The sequence below is a fragment of the Triturus cristatus genome, chromosome 12 (assembly GCF_964204655.1).
Source record: "Triturus cristatus chromosome 12, aTriCri1.1, whole genome shotgun sequence".
Taxonomy (NCBI): Eukaryota; Metazoa; Chordata; class Amphibia; order Caudata; family Salamandridae; genus Triturus; species Triturus cristatus.
This window is the reverse complement of record NC_140595.1, coordinates 71,803,568-71,819,094: the sequence shown is the minus strand read 5'-3', so window position 1 is coordinate 71,819,094 and position 15,527 is coordinate 71,803,568.

Genomic DNA, 15,527 nt, shown 5'->3' with positions numbered 1-15,527 from the left:
TAAGCCACAAGAAACACTAACAAAGAAAGAGTTTCCTTTTTGAATGATGAGGAATGTGATGAGGCAGTGTGCAAAAGGAGTATTGTTGTTTCTATTACTTATTGTGGGGAGCAAGAAAATTCTTGCATTTCTTTAAAACCACCTAAGGGTTCTGTACAGGTTCTGGGTATATCTCTGGGTCTCATGGCAGACTCAGTGTCACCTTGGACAATAATTACGAAAGATTATTTCATTGATATTTTCAAGAACATTGTAAATCTCCAAGATCTCAAAAAAACCCAGATATTATTGCTAAGGCTTTTGATGGTTCTGTCATTGATTTGGAAGGTTATGTTGGAGTTTATATGAATTTCAAAGGACGTGCTGCGTATGTGAAATTATATGTGGCTATAAAAGGTGTGAATGTTCTTGGTTGGAGGGATCAGTGGTGCCTAGGAATTATTCTTAATCCTAGGAACTGTGATCCGGTAATGGTCATCACTGATAGTCTTCAAGAAGTTGATGTCATTAAGAGAATTGTTGATTCAACTGATGTTATTGACAGTATTATTGACTCATTTCCCAAAGTTTTTTCAAAAAACTTGGGAAAGCTCAATAATTTTTCCCATAAAATAAGGTTGAAGGAAGGTGCTGTACCTGTTAGACAAAAATTAAGAAATGTACCAATTAATGTCAGAGGGGATCTCAAACTTCTCCTACAAAGTCTCATCAAGGATGACATTATTGAGGAAATTGAGTCCTCTGAGTGGGTTTCGCCCATTGTTTTAGCTCGCAAGGCTGACAAAAGCTTGATGCTGTGTGTGGACTTGAGAGCATTAAATGCGAATTTGATTGTGGATTGCCATCGTCTGCCTAAGATAAACGAAGTTGTGTGTATGTTGGAGGGGGCGAAAGTTTTTTCCACTTTTGACCTAAGATCGGCATACCATCAGATTGTTTTGACAGATGACTCTAAAGAATTCACTGCATTTCTCACGCCGGAGGGGCTTTTCCAATATAAGAGGATGCCTTTTGGGCTAGCCTCTGCGGCGTCAGTTTTTCAGCGAGCTATGCATCACATTTTCAAAGATCTAGATGGGTACGTTAAGTGTTTTCAGGATGACATACTTGTGTTTTCTCCCAATCATGTGTCACACAGAGAACATGTAAGGGAGGTTGCATGCCCTGACTCTAAAGGGTAACAAATGTAAGATGTTTCGCAGTTCAGTTGAATACTTGGGTCACACTCTCTCTGGAGATGGAGTTGTTCCAGAAAAATCACTAGTTGAGGCCATAGTAAAAGCTCCACCTCCAGATAACAAAGATAAACTATTGTCTTTTACCAGTCTATGTGAATACTACAGTAAGTTCATTAAGGGATTTGCCACCAAAATGGAACCTCTTAGAGAGCTCACTAGACAAAAGATGGAGTTTCATTGGGGGAAACGGCAACAACCTGCTTTTCAGTTGATCAAAGATGAAATTGTACAGGCACCCACCTTGAAACCTTTCTCTGTAAACAAACTCTGCGTTGTTACTGTTGATGCCAGTGAGTATGGCCTTGGAGGTGTGTTGTCTCAAAAAAGTGGTAAAGGTGAATGGTGTGTAGCGTTTGCCTCCCGCACCCTTAATGAAACGGAAAGAAAGTACTCTGACATTGAGAAGGAACTTTTGGGGTGTGTGTGGGGAATTGATCATTTTCTAAACTTTCTGTGGGGAAACCGTTTCCTGCCGAGAACGGACCACAAACCTTTGGTATCAATATTATCACCTTGTGGAGGTCATAATGCTACTGCACGCATTGGCAGGCTCATGTCGCAGCTACAGGAGTATAATTTCTCTGTAGAGTATGTTCCGGGTAAAAATAATGTTACTGCTGACTGTCTGTCACGGTTGCCTTGTCCTTCTGAAGAAAAAGACGCTGTGAGTGATGAAGTTGAAGTCGTTGCATCTTTAGGAGATTTTGTGGCCAAGGAATTTTCTGCTATAACTGAAGACGCCTAGAAGAGGAGTACTGTAGGAGATAATAACTGGAATCTGTTGAAACAGTACAGGTTAGAGGGTTGGCCTAGAGTCAGTCTTGTGCCTTCTGAGATGAGGTCATATCAGCAAGTGTCCAATGAATTAGAGATTGAAAGTGATCTCATCTTTAAAGGTGGTAAGTGTGTTCCCCCTGAGTCTCTGCAAGAAGAAATTCTTAAACTTGCCCTTGAGAGTCATCTTGGGATGTCATCTATGAAAAGATTAGTTAGGTCCAGTTTCTGGTGGACAAGATGGTAGATAGAGTTGTCAGAGATTGTTCTAGGTGCATCTCTAGTGATAAAATGTTGAAAGCTCATTCTGCTCCTTTGATACCTGTTAGTTGGCCCAAAAATCCCTGGCAGAAATTGGGCTTTGACATTTCTGGTCCATTTTACTGTTTGCCACAAGATGCCCGTTTCGCCTTGGTGTTAATTGACTATCATTCAAAATGGCCTGAGGTTAGGTTTGTCTCACATGCTACATCTCAGATTATTATAGAGTTCCTTAGGGAAGTGTTTGCACGTGAGGGGAGTCCTGAGGTCCTTATCACAGATAATGGGGTACAGTTGAAGTCCCATGAAATGGAGGATTTTCTTCGTTTGTGTGGTGTTAAACACATTACCACTCCCCTGTACGAACCACAAGGTAATAGTCAAGTAGAAAGATTTAATCGTGTACTTAAGGAGTGTGTAGAGTGGGCGAGGGAGTCTGGCAGTGAGTGGAAGAAGGCTTTACGGTAAAGATTGTGGATGTATAGGATCACTCCTCATTCTGTTACTGAGCTTAGTCCGTTTCGTCTTTTGAGAGGTAGAGAACCAGCATCTAAATCGTGTCCTTGGTGGATTAAGAAGAAATTGAGTGGTTCTGTTTCTGCTGAATGTCACAGCACTTCCTTGAGAATCAAACAACGTCAAGATAGAATGAAATTGTATTATGATTCCAAATGGAGAGTTGCGGTGCCTACTTTAGTTATAGGTGACCTAATAAGGATACGTAAGCCTGGATATGTTGATAAAGGTTCTTCCAAATATGGTCCAGCTGGCAAAGTAGTCAAGGTCAATCTTTTTTTTATTTTTTTTTTGAAAAACCTTTATTCAAAGAATCAAGGTACACAGCAGAGAGCCTACAACCCTTATGGGCCGGCCGCGGTAAATATACTTGCATATGTCTCGAATCACACAGCTCAATGCCGTCAACCCGGAGGTACGGCGGCGTTAAAGGATGCAGGTGTACCAAGGTGGAACCGGAATGTGGCAGGTCTAGTGTCCTGCAGAACATCCACAAAGATATGGGCAGAGCGCCCCAACGTGCATTAAGATGCCAAACAATCAAACTCCCCCTCCCTCCCACTCCTTAACTACCGGTCAACACTACGCTCGTCTCACGTGTCCAAGGCTAGGGGCTGCAGCCGCCGCCCCCCTCCCAACACCCTAACCGCAACAGCAGGATACTAGACATCTCCGGGTTCTTCCTGCGCGATGGCAGGAGGTTCGCAAATGCCGCCCCTAAAATCGTTCCACTTGGTCCATACCTCAACCCACTTGCGAGAGCACCCTCTCGCCACATACACAGTTCTTTCCTGCAGCATGCACCAGTCCATATCGTTGTTCCAATCTGATAGTTTTGGTGGAACAGCGCTTCCCCAGAGCCTAGCAATGTTCCGCTTCGCAACCATTTGGCCAAGCGTGACCCAGAGCCTCCCTTTTGGCGGCAGGTCGGTTGGTTCCCATATATTGAGGATGCACCTTTTAGCCTGCGGGCGAATCTCCACTTCCCACACCTCCTCCATACACCGCACCACTCTTCTACAATACCTCTGAATCTTCGGGCAGCCCCACAATATGTGGAAAAAGGTTCCCGTGTCCCCACAATCCCTCCTGCAGCGCGCTGTGTCCGCCCTCCCCATCATGTGTAGTGTCGTGCAAGAGATGTAAACTCTGTGTAGAATCTTCAGTTGAATGAGCCGCAATCGGGCCGATATCGCGACTTCACGGGGGGAAGCCCATGGCATAAAGCCACTCCTCGTCATCCATCTCCAACCCTTCCGCAACCCATTTTTCTTTTAGGGGAAGAAGCATATCTGGGGGGTTATTGATAAGTTTTTTGTAGGTGAGGGAGATGGCGTGCTCCGCGAGATGTCCGTCCAGCAACCTATCTTCCAGGGGGGAGGCAGGTGGCAGTTTGGCCCCCGGTGGGATATTGGCCTGCAGGGAGTGACTTATATAGTATTGTGACTAACAATGGAAAAGTGTGGAATGTCAGACATGTTGTGAAATGTCAAAATGGTTCAAGTTGTGTTCCACCTTCTAATGGAAGGGAGATGTACTCATTAAGAACCAATTTCTCTGGAACGAATTTCTCTGGTCACTCTGATAATAACGCCAATACCCAACCTATTTTGGAAAGTTCTTCCTTTTCTCACAATTCTACGGACAATAACCCTGTAGCATAAGACTAGCAAGAGAGTCATCAACTCCCCTGTCAGATTTAAGGATTATGTGTAACTCATTTCTTTGTTGTTGTTCTTTTATTCTTGCCTTGTTTATTTTACAGGGGTGAGATGAGTTATATTCTTTGTTTCTGCATGTTTCTTTAATGCTTAGTTTTCATACCTGTTTATGCTTGAAAGTAGGGGTGGGTCAGAATTTGCGAAATTCACTTTTGCAAACTATCGCAAAAATTTTAAAATTCTCCGCAAACATGCGGAAATATCACGAAGACGCAGAAGTTTTTTTCCCGCCCGTTCGCGGTATTTCCTGCGTGATCGCGGCTCGCCAACTTACCCATGCGGTTGCTCACGGGCGCAGCCATCTTGTTTTAACTTGTCCTGCCCGCTCGCATTCGATATGACGTGCCCGCGTCCTCACTCTCTCGCTCGCGATGGAGAATGACGTGTTCGAGATCTTAATCATCTCATGCTCTCGCGGTGCATGATCGCGAGAAGAAAGACGTGATCGCGCAACGAATTACGTGATCGCGTGACAAATGACGTTAATGTGGGCACAAACTGTTGCGAGACAGTGCAAATGGCTACCAACAATCCAACATCTCGTGGAGACGCGACCGGATAGGGAAAACTTGTCGGCAAACGCGGGGATTCAGGTAAGGCGATCGCGCACGCGAGAATGTATTCTTTTACAGCGCGAGCAAGAAAAATCATACCGGTAAGCTGCGGATTGTGGAAATTTTGACATTTTCACGCTTTCTGCGGAACGCGAAAATGTCAAATTATCGCAATTTCCGAGAGCGGAATGGAATTTTCGCCCAGGCCTACTTGAAAGCCATTCTGTAATCTGTTGCTATGGTTCATGATGTTCCATGTTCCATACAACAGAAGTTATGAGGATTTCTACCGGAGCAGTTGCTTGTACTGTGCACTCTCAAATAAATCTCATTTTTATAACTACTACCTTCTTGGATTGACTACTACACTCTTTATCCCACTCTTGCCTCTTTACCAATTTGTCATATTTTTTTCTGTCTTTTTCTTCCTTCTTATTTCCCCTTTGTGTGTTTTTCTCCATTATCCAAAAGGTCTACTAAGGAAAAATAAGCCCCAGTGACCACAAATGTGTGCTGGTGGCCCCTATCTACAGCCAGCGGTTCAAAGTACCGCCAGACACAGTCATAATTGAAATGACTTTTTACTGCAAGTATATAGTTTTTGCACAAAAAGTATTATTTTTGTAAAATAAGGGACACCCTGTGCACTGTGCACAGAAAAACATCTATTTCCCTAGCATGAGCACCAAAAGTAAATTGTTTATGTTCAAATGACATATTATTATTCACATATAAATGGAGAATTCTATTTCTACTTTTCATCCGTCTCCCTCAATAACACTACAACTGATTCAAAACACCTGCAATGAAATTATTTTTTTTCTAAATGAAGTTTAAAAAAAAATACTGGAAAAGTGAATTTTCAAATAATGATTTTAGAAAAAAAATTAAAAAGGCAAATTTAAGTGTAGGGGGTAATAATGTTTACTCATGTGATGCACAGTATTATGAAATTTAAATATCTCTGGTCGCATCAGGAACTTGCCATTGGGCAAACATAATTTCCAAAGGAGGTGGGTGCTCGGTGCGCACCTTAGAAATATCTGTCGCCCCAAAGAACCTACCTTAAAAAACTCAGACTGACTCAAAAATGGACTGCAGAGCAAAGAGACCTCGCGGGGAAATCAAATGACGAATAAGTTGGAGATGTGACATAATGGCGCGGGTTAGGCTTTGGCAGACTATACATATGTTCTTTGAGTCGTGTCTTTCTCTGAAGGAGCCTGAAGTTTATTTTCATTGGCTACGCCTTTCTAACAAAAATCTGTACATTAATTCACGTGGTACCAAGGCCTATATTGGTGTGAGTGGGCACATTCAATGGCGAGTGGGCAACATTAATGAGTGTCGACTGAGCTAGCGACAGTTTCATTTACATACATACATATTTATGGGTAAGATGTTTTATAATTGATCATATGGGTTGAATAATTCAGTCATTTTGGCGTTGATCGTTAGCAGCTGGCTTTTCAATGCCCATTTGAATTATAATAATATTACATTTATTTTATGTAGCTCCTTAATTCTAGATTTTGACACTTCTAAGTGCTGTAAATACCTGGTGTTATTAGCACCAAATATGTTACTCACTTTATCGAGCTCAGAAAGATGAAAAGCTGACTTGGCTCTTGCGGGAATCAACATATTCGGTTTGCCTTTGTGTAAGTTGAACCACATAGTGTAGTAAGGACTCCCTTAATACGTACATACATTGTTAAGTTAGCATAACCACGTTAGAGGTTAGAAAGCCATCTTGCTGCTTTTGCGCACGACACTGCGTTCACATGTTATTGCTTAAACAAACTGCTGACTCGAGTTTTGCCTCACACGAGAGCAATCTGTTGTTACCATCCCGAGCTCTGCGCAGCGACCTTGGTCTGCACATGATGTGACAAACAGTCTGAGTTGAGACAATGCATGTTTTCCACTCTAGGTTGATCGACCCACTATTTAGTCATAACACACGAGCAGCTGCAAATACCTGAAAGTTGGTGCTTTTAATATCACAGACATCATGTTTATTATTCAGACCGAAGACGAGCCTTCCTGCGAGAAGACTCCTGATGTTCCTGTGATGTGATTTCACTAAGCTGATCTTTGAGGTATGGGGTCCCCTATTCAAGCCTAAGAGAACTTCTACTAGTCTAATAATAATATTAGCTTCTTAGTAAAGGGAAGGTGGTAGTATCCACTGTCATTATAACATGATCACCCCTTTTATATTCTATGGTATTGTAACGATGTTGATGGTTTTGATTTTAATCATTTGTCTGCTTGTATTAGCCAAAGTACTGCATCTTAGGACACGTGGTCTATAAAAATAAACTCTTTTTATTTACACCGTGTCTCTGTTGATTATTGTTGTGGACTGATGTGAGAATAATATACGAACAGGTATTTCCGATTCCCACCATTACTGAGAGTATACTGAGTCGCTTGTTCTGGGTTGTCTTTTCATTGGGACCGCCGAGCTAAATCTCGGATAACGAATGGGACACTTATGCTAGCCGGATACTGGGTTCTGGGTTCTGAGGCGAGTTTCTGGTACACCACAATTCACTGAGGTCCTGGGGTTCTACGCATAGTTCTGTGTATAAGCAGAATCCCTGCAACATGGCGCACCTAACGTTTGGTCTATGAGTTGAAACGCCTTAGTAGTGCTTATATTAGTCCACAACACCCTCATTCTTGTTTCCGGATAACAAGTCTGATGGATTTAAACCTACCTAGTTCTATTGATATAGGTTCCTTCAAGCTTGATCATTAAAAAGGTTATTGAACCCTTGTGCTACTGATAGCTTCGAGTGTATGTTGTCCTAATGTCGGTGGATATTGCGGCGCATAGCCGTGCAGCTCTGAAACGTCATTTGACGCAGTATGGGGTGCCGGACACTGGTATGAACGTCATCTTTGTGGTGGGAGCCGATACGGCTCATCCCTATGAGTTGTTCTACTCTTGGGTGACGATTCCGGCGGTGAGTGAGGATGATAATACCTTTCATTCTTACACTGCCGCTGCCGTGCCAGCGAACTATACACCGTATAGGACACAAGAAATACCAATATCTGCTTGGCAGCATCATATTTGGTTTAATGGCGCCCTTCCCCATGTGGTTATACCGCCAAGAATGGGCCCTTTATCAATTGCAGGGGCCACTTGGCCGGTACTAGCCGGATTTACGCCTCATCCCCGTTATCTCACGGTGACGGTGGCTGAGTTGCGTGTACTACACACTGCCCTTATTACGGTATATAGGGCGTTAGTGTAGTACGTGTCGCGCAATATGCAGGCGGGGGCACCTGCTGTTGTGGGGCAGCCTACTGACCACCACGCGGTGGTCATTAGTCCTGTTATGGTTAATTCTGTTATGGGCAAGCGCCCCCAAACTAGGGATGATTTCCCCTTTTGGCTTGCTGAAAAATGTGACCAAATAGAAGCGGTATACCCAAATACATCTCCTGTGGAGAAACACAGGATCCTCACCATTAGTTTGCCTAAAGACTTGGTCCCCCACATAGATGATTGTGTAAATTGGGGCAAGGTCTTTGCAGCGACGTACGCGCAGTGCTTTGGCACTCCGTCTATGTTGATGCTGCCCTCCGTTATCAAACGTGTTCAAGAGAACCATGGTGCGGAGTCTGCGATAGAGTTAGGGATGCGGCTCCTCGGACAATTTGACCTGGTGGCTACCATGATAATGGGAAACCTTAAGGGTGATGCTTTGCAGTTCCAGGTTCGTAATGAACTGAAGCGAGTTGCTGAAGAGGACAAACCGCAGGAATTTGCGAAAATAATCGGAGAGGCATACCGGGATTTGGGTCGTAGCTCTTTAGGAGTTAAGCCTGTAATCAAAATTCCCGATCTAAAACAGCAGGGTAAGGCAGAAACCTCTGGTAAGGACGACCGACCAAGTTTTCCAAAACAGAATTGGCGGTCTAAACAACAGGGAAAGCAGTAGCAACAGAAACAGGGCTCTCGGCCTGCCTCTCCCGTACAGTCAAGTAGTGAACGCACTTATGATCTGCGCGATCGTGCTACTATTAAGTCTCCTGATAGATTTCAGGTTTCTGAACAGCGTTCTCCTCGTTCTTCACAGGAAACATCGGCTACACAGTCCGGTGGCGGAGGCGGTGGCAAAGGTCGGGGTGCTCCACAACAGCGTGACCAACCCCGACAGACTGAGGGTAAAGGCAAGCAGGACGAATTTGCACGACAAAGACCCCCGTTTCAGAAAGTGGCGGCTCTGATGGCAAGGTATGCCTCAGATAGTGCGGACACAGCTTCGGAACCGGACATGGGCGCTGACGCTACTGGACAGCGCAGCGGAAATTACCATAGTCCGTCAAGCTCTGCGTCCATTTCTGGCAGTGACAGCAACTGATATATTGGTTACTGTTGAAACAGCTGACACCAGAGTGGCTCCCCCTGACAGACTTTATGAAATAGTCTTATTAATTGAGGGTGACATACAACGTACAATAAAAGGGATTTTTTGGGATAATCTGACCACCACCTATGATATCCTCCTAGCGGAGGCAGATTGGCCTCCAGCTTTCATTTTAGAGGCTCCTAGAGGGGAGGAGGTAATCCTCCCGTCCTTTGCGCACACAGTGCCTAAGGACCAAGCTGAAGTGTATGCTGGGGAGTGGGCGCTTGCGCCGGCAGTGTATCGTACTCAGGTGGGATGGGACCGATTGTCCCCCTGCCATGAGATTCCATTGCGGTCTATGCCCCAGCCTCAACCACAATATCCCATGTGTCGTGAAGCTAGACCCCACGTCGCGGCAATCCTTGAACAATTGGAATATCAGGGTGTTATTGAAACTTGTGTGTCCCCTATGAATAACCCTTTATTCACTGTAACGAAGCCTGACGGCTCGTACCGTTTAGTTTTGGATTACCGGCACCTAAACTCCCATTGCCAGACCTGCGCGGTACAAAATACACATAGCTCGGCTTTAGTCGACAGTCTCGTGCGTAAAAGGTTTAAAACGACACTTGACATTTCCAATGGCTTTTTTAGCCACAACCTGTCCACACTGAGTAGCCAGTGGACGGCGTTTACTTCGGGCGGCAAACAAAAACAGTTTACAAGATTAGCCATGGGTTACAAAAATAGCCCTGGCGTCTTTTCTGCTCGCGTGGTTTCTCTCTTAGAAAGAATTGACCCCGAGGCATACTCCTATGTTGACGATATCTATCTTACGGATGATGAGCTGATGCCACATCTGTCTCGAGTCGACAATATTATAGTGAGTTTTGCTGACTATGGCTACAAATTCAATTTTGCGAGGTCTCACATCGCAGAATATACGGTGTTGTTTTTGGGCTACGAGCTCAACAATGAAGGTAAGGGGTTAGCCCCCCACTTTCTGGAGAAGTGTGCATGCTTAAGTGCTCCTACGACACTGAAGAAATTACAATCTCTGCTGGGCTTTCTGAATTTCGGCCGTACGTACATTCCTGATTATGCCCAGCGTATCAAGCCGCTTTACGCCTTGGTACAACCTTCGTTTTCAAAGTCTAGCTGGCAGCTAGAACACTCTGCAATTTTACAGTCTTTACAGGCTGACCTTCTTGCTTCACAATACTTGCTGACACGTGATAACCGCACTAACCTGGTAATAAGAATAGTACCAGGCGCCGTGGGGTTCACGTATTTGACGTTTAATGAGGGCGATACAGTCCCCATTGCGTACAAATCCCACTTGTACACCTCTGCTGAATTACGTTTTTCCACGGTCGAAAAAGTTCTGACTGCAGTGCAGATGGCGATCCTCAAGGAACGCGCACTGTCGCATGGGAAACAGATTCTGGTTGTAACACCATATCCTGCGTTAGAAGCAGTGACTAAGGCAAGTGTACCAAATTCTAAAGCTTTGCATCCACGGTGGATACAATGGGCCACAACACTGACGTCGCCAGATGTCACTTACATCTTTGATGCCTCATTACAGACTCAAGAGTACTTGCAGTATGAATTCGTTCATCCGGCACCTCTGTCTTTGCGCCCGCTCGAAGAATACCATTGTGTCATATACACTGACGGGTCTGCGCAGCCCGCAATTGGATCAAAGCACGCTTATTCAGCGGCTTGCGCAATTGTCGTAGGTACATTCGTAAATGGTGAATTCCAATCTGATGCAGTGCATACGCAGTCATTGGATGATTGTACCGCGCAATTAGCGGAGCTTCGGGCTCTGGTGCTTGCACTGGAGTTTGCTGATCCCCGAGTCACTACTCTTAATAGTGAGTGACTCCTTCTACTGTGTCCAGTCCTACAATGACAATTTACACTTCTGGTCTCAGAATGATTATCGAGACACGAAAGGTAGCACAATTAAGCATAAAACGCTTTGGGTTTGAGTGTCAGACTTTAAAGAACGTCTCCCTCTCGTGAATGTTATTCACACTCTTGGTCACCAACGACTTGGTGTCCATGCTGTCGGCAACAGCTTAGCTGACGAGGCAGCAAAAACAGCAGTAGCTACATACTTAGTGGCAGCAGTTACAAGATCCAAAAGTAAGATTGATGATGACATCTTGGCAGCTATTGCTGCTACAGAGAAGGGAAGTGATTACCCGAAGGGTTTTCCCTCTCGTTATATTTATCATTTAATTCCTGATAACGTCCCATTAGTGAGGATTAACGACATTGGTGACAGAATTATTCCCAACGCGGACTGCAGACCAGCACTGATCCTAGCTGCGCACGAGGGGTTGGCGTCAGCCCACGCCGGTGTGTCAGCTACAATATCTCTGCTACAACAACGTTACTGGTGGTTTGGTTTATATAAACAAGCGCGCGCATATGTTCTTGATTGTGACATTTGCCAACAGATTAAACCTTCTACTGTTGCGCGCCCACCACAGACACAGCTGTACATCTCTAATAAGCCATTTGGTTGTGTTTATTTAGATCACTGCGGTCCTTTTTCTTCTGATACTGCGTACAAGTATATCTTGGTTGCAGTGGATTCGTGCACACGTTTTCTTTGGGTATGGCCACAAAGGAGTGCTGACTCGCGGACTGTCATCAGGGATTTGCGTGTCTTTGTGGGAACTTTTGCGTGTGGTACCTTCCATTCTGATCAGGGCCCTGCGTTCGCCTCTAAGGCTTACAAGGAGGCTATGAGAAATTTGGGGGTCCTAGTCAAATTTTCGTCCCCCTACCGACCTGAGGGTAATAGTGTGGGTGGTGGAGCGAATGAACCGTGACTTAAAGCAATCATTGACAGCACGTGTTTTAGGCACTGGCCGGAACTGGCTAGCCCATTTGTATAACGTCCAACGTGCACTTAATAATCTCCCTAGAAGGTCTCTGGGTGGGCGGACCCCGTACATGATGCTCTTCGGAATCAGAATGTTTGTTCCAGACCTTGATGGTCTAGACATGGCGGCGTCGACCGCACCCTTTGACGTAGATGATCACTGTGCTGTTTTGCAGACTCTACAAGAAGCCAGAGACTCTCTTTCGGAAGAACACTTGCCCTCCACATCTGAAGCTGAGGTTCAGATTCCGGTAGACGGCTGGCTACCCCGAGTTGGAGACCTGGTCCGTGAGAAGGTGGAGAACAAGAAGGAGTTCGGCCCCTCTTATCGTGCACCAGTTCCAGTGCTTGAAGTGCAGGGTACAAGAACAGTCATTTTACCTCCACTTCCTGGTCGCAAAGAAAACAGGTACATCTCTATTGACAATGTCAAACTTCAGCGAGTGGCCGATACTTCTTAGTATGACTCCGGCAGTTTCATGCCAGACGATGCAAAGAAATTCAATGTTGGTTCCTGCTTCTAACACCTTGTCTGATGTTGCCATCGAGATGCAATCAGTTACTGATCCCTTGTTGATACCACCGGCTGGTGGTTTGCCCGAAGAAACTGAGTATGCTTATCCTACACGTGGACCCTCGCCTGTTTTACAATCTACAGCACTTGGCCAGTCCCGTTTCTCCTTTGACACTAACTCTTTGCCCTCAACTCCCCCATCGAACATTGCTGTTTTTGTAAGCTGGTTTAAGAGACATTTTTTGATAGCCCCTTGGACATACATCTGGTTGCTGCTTTTCAGTATTTTCTTGTTTATGTCCATTGGATTTGTTATAGTTTTTTTCCGTTTGGTGGATGGCCACTATCTCAAAGAGAGATCGACAATTAGACTTATCAATGGAACTTTGGCCCCCCACTCCTCGTCCCACATCATGAAAAGGGACCAGACTTTTGTGAATATTACTGCCTGGCCCGTCTTGGATGGAATCGCATGGGATGCTGTTAAATTCCAAATTCATGGGCCTACAGAGGTCATTAATGTACCTAATGTATTTCGTGTTTCTATGGGTCATGTAGTTAAACAGAACATACGTTCTGATGATTGGGATGTACACGCCATTGAGGCACTGTTTTCAGATTTGAAATATTATGCCGCTTTTGATGCTGAGGATTTGTATGAAAATGCGGCTAATTATGCAGAACAGTATTGTTTTCAACATTATGGCAATCACTTCCTGCATAAAGCGAATACATTTAGAAATTTTGTAAATTTTACCCAATGGGAACACTGTCCCACCCCCTCGTTTGGCAGTTCACATACATTAGTTGATAAGTATACTTATTTTACTGATTTCAGTGTTTCAGCCCCGGCATCCTTTTATTTTAAAGTTAAGCCTGAGTCTGCCTTCAAGGTTAGACTGACACACACCAAATTGCTTTATTCTAAGTCCTTTATGGATGAGTTGTCAATCAAAGGTTATGATCTATGGAAGGCTACTATTGATCTTAAGTCGGTTTGGGGTTCCAAACCGTGGCAGGTTCAGGGAACTGAAGCTTTACACCGTGCCTGTCTAGTACCAAATCATATGTTGTTTTTAAATTCAACCATCTTCCAAACCACCTGTTTCGGATTGGCCACTTCTAAAAAACTAAATTCGCCTTCTGTGCCGGATCTGGGCGCTTACCCAAATTGGGATAACCACACAGATCTGTCCCTTCCTGCTTTGCAGTCATTAGTTTCTAATTCATCTTTCAATATTTCGAAATTTAGTAGTGAGGGATGGTTAATTTGGCAAAGCAGTTCTGATACCTGTCAACGTCGTTTTCTGGGACTGAAACCGGGGTATACTCAGGAACGCGTAGACCCACGGTTTGAGTCGTCACATACAGTAACTACGTACTCTGTAGGGAAATTATGTCAGTCCTGGCTGCGACATTCCACCTTGGCATCTGTCAAAGTTCATTTATCAAAATTACATGACAAAATAGATTTGAATGATTTTGTTAAAGGTCCTGTGGGTGGCAGATCCAAAAGATGGGCGTATGCTATTTACAACGAAGTATGGAAACTGTCGCAAATTGAGGCAGCTTCACGATTGAGAGCTATTGATCAGGCTAATATGGAAAAAGTATTAGCAGTTATTGATAACAGCATTAGCACTCTTTCTTCTCGAATTTATACATTAGATAATATTGTTTCTTCAATTGTTGATATTGTGCATGATGATATGTCTGTATTGTATCATGGTCAAAACCAGTTGCGTTCTGTTATGCAGTTTGCATGGACATTACAAACATTGAAGGCAGGGAAGGTCCCTTGGGACTATCTGAATACAACATCGTTATTTCTTTCCTTTAACCTTACTGACAAACAGCAGTTCATGTCCATGAAAGATGCTTCATATTCCTTGTTACATATTGAAAAGTTGGAGCCGTTACCTTTCTCTGTAGCGGAAGTAGATTCAGCAGTGTGGTTATTACACGGATTGATAACTCTCCTGTTCGCCCTTTTTAAATTTACCTCTTGTATGAAGCACTATGCTCTGGGTAGATATGAACAGCTGGGTACCGCTTTCATACATGAAGTCTGGTCCCTCCCTTTTACGTATAGATGTACAAGGGACGGTACTGAGGTTTATCTGAAGGGTGAGGAATGTACAACGACACCTGATCATTCTGTTGTATGTAGGCACATTCAGTTGCACGGTGCTTGTAATGTACACGCCCCGAATTTGGCCTGCGTCCTCAAAGGTATCCCGGTACCAGTGATTACGCCATCTTTCACGCTGCTTGCAAACAGTAGTTATTTGATTTTAAATAATGAAGCTTGCTGCGGGATGTTAGTGGGAATCCCATATATAGTAACTGTATCGCAGAGAGTTGTCTGCTGCAATAATGTTCTGTTTCCTCCCCCGCATGGGCGGCTGGATGTTTCCATCTGGCCTTCGATTCCAACCTTGAAAGCAGAGTTCAACAAGATGAGCAGAATAAGAGCGCTATTGTCCCAAAAGGAGGTGCCATTGACTTCCTCCCGGGAAACATTTGTCCTTCACGTAGCAAATACGCGCACTGAGGTACAGGCGCTTTTGAATACTGACCTCCCCCTGCATTTTGGAGCTTTGATCCAAACAATTTTCAATGCCTCGTCCACGACTGGCCTGGCTCATTTTTTTAAACTTGTGGGCTCGGGCCTCGT